Raw genomic sequence first — 2,322 nt, 5'->3', positions numbered from 1 at the left:
TATTGGCACCTTTCTTTGACTTGTTTGTCTGCTTACCCTTGATGCAGTCAATGCAAGTCTCAAAGTCAGTGTAGTCTAGAGTAGAAAGTACTCCAACCTTTACCAACCTTTTAATGCGCTCTAGGGAGATATGACCTAATCTCCGATGCCACAACATTGAGGAATTATCGTTAATACTGCACCGTTTGGTGCCATTTTGAACGTGTAAAGAATTGTAAACTGAATCATTCTTTAGGTTAAGACGAAAGAGACAATCAGACAATGTACCAGTACCAACACAAGTAGAATTCCGAAATAACTTGAAATTATTGGTATTAAATTCAAAACTGAATCCAAAGGGTACAAGTCTAGAAACTGAAATTAAGTTCCTTGAGAAGCTAGGAACATAAAGTGTCTTTTCTAACGTCAAAACAAAACCACTATCCAAAAGTAAATTGCAAACTCCGACAGCTTCCACTGGTGACGCAATCTTGTTTCCAGAGAAGATGCTACACTCAGTTCCCGTCGACTTTCTCAGGTTTGTCATGTCCTGCAAAGAGTTTGCAATGTGGATTGTTGCACCAGAGTCAACCCACCAAGAATAAGTATTAACTTCTGACATATTAGATTCGAAACATACAAAAGAAGAGGGAACAGTACCTTGCTGGGATTTCCACTTCTTATATTTGATACAATCTTTCTTCATGTGCCCCTTCTTTTTACAGAAGAAACACTTTTGTATCTTCTTTATGTCAGCTTTTGGAGTTAATTTGCCCTTAGCTGCTTTGGTGGAACCCTTGGTCTTTCCAGATTTTCCCTTGGACCTTGTTGTGGCCATAAAAGCACTTTCCCCAATCTCAGTCAGAAGCCTTGTTTCCTCTTGAGTACACATGGTTATCAATTCATTGATAGACCAGTTCACTTTATGTGTATTGTAGGAAATCTTAAATGGGCTATACTCCTGAGGAAGGGTATTGAGTGCAAAATGCACCACAAAAGAATCTGGTAAAATGATCTCCAATTTCTTCAATTGAGTCGCAATTTCTCTAACTTGCATGATGTGTTTGCGTGTTCCCTTAACAATGGACAGACGCAGATTGATAAACTTCATTATGAGTGTGCTAGCCAAAGATTTCTTAGAATCAACGAATTGATCATCTATGGCTTTAAGCAAAGGCTTAGCTTTCTCAATGTCTTCAACGGTACCCCGTATTCCCTTAGGAAGTTTTGACTTGATGAGGTACACGCCCATGCGATTGGATCTCTCCCATCGCTCCCACAGTTCTTTTTGTGCGGTAGTGCTTACCGCAGTAACCGCGGGTGGCTCATCATTGAGAACAGCGTAATCCACTCCTAACAAACCTAAATGTAGGAGAATAGCCTCTTTCCACTCTTTGTGGTTATCATCGTCTAGCATAGGGATATCAATTGTTATTGTTTGAGTAATGGGTAGAGTTGCTGTGAAGAATAAAAAAAAGCTTGGTTAGGAATTTTCGAGGCACATAATAGAGAGAGAGTAACTGTAGTACATAATATTACCAATGTAAATTATGTAAAAGATAAACTCGTATGCCATAAAAATTGCCTGTGGGCTAAATTTTTACGCAAAATGAATCTATCAAACTGAATGGTGGAAACAAACGGGTACGATTTGGGTTTGGTTTTTCCACCCTTAATGACAAACCTACCAAACTATATGCCGATACATAATCCCTGTGGGCAAATTATGATCATAGTTTAGTGTTTCATCCTAATTATCCCTACAAATATAACAAAATTGCCTGTGGGCTAAATTTTGCCATATTACGCAGAATTAATCACAAGATTCTTGCATAAACTTTATGTGATTAATACTTATTGTGTAATTTCAGTAAATTAAAGATGCTGTGGCTAATCTTTAATCGACCAAAACTAAACATAATCACAATAGCAAGGGTATTTAAAGCCTAATCAAACAAATTAAACTAAAACATGATAGACAATCTTTAGGTATACTCCCAGGAAAGTTGGTTGGTGCTAAGGCTCCATTAAAAACCAACTCCTTAGACAGAGTAGCGTCGCAAGGGGACTAGTAGCAATATGACTGAAGGCATTTTAGCGGTTAGGGCCAGAGAACTAGTATTCCTCCCCAAGAAACTTCCCTAAATCATGTGTTCTCATATTTAAAGTAAAATCGTTTGGTTGATCTATAAGAATGTAGAATCACTTAAGGATAAGGCTTTAAATAGGGTAAAACTATGAAGAGTTTTATGTACGTTATGTGCTTTAAGATCCTTTAACAAGAATCGCGAATGGAGTATTGACTGAAAGAGTAATAATATGCATAATCTATTCTTAATAGGC

This window comes from Ipomoea triloba, chromosome 1 (genome assembly GCF_003576645.1).
Source record: "Ipomoea triloba cultivar NCNSP0323 chromosome 1, ASM357664v1".
NCBI classification, from domain to species: domain Eukaryota; kingdom Viridiplantae; phylum Streptophyta; class Magnoliopsida; order Solanales; family Convolvulaceae; genus Ipomoea; species Ipomoea triloba.
This window is presented reverse-complemented; position numbering follows the sequence as displayed.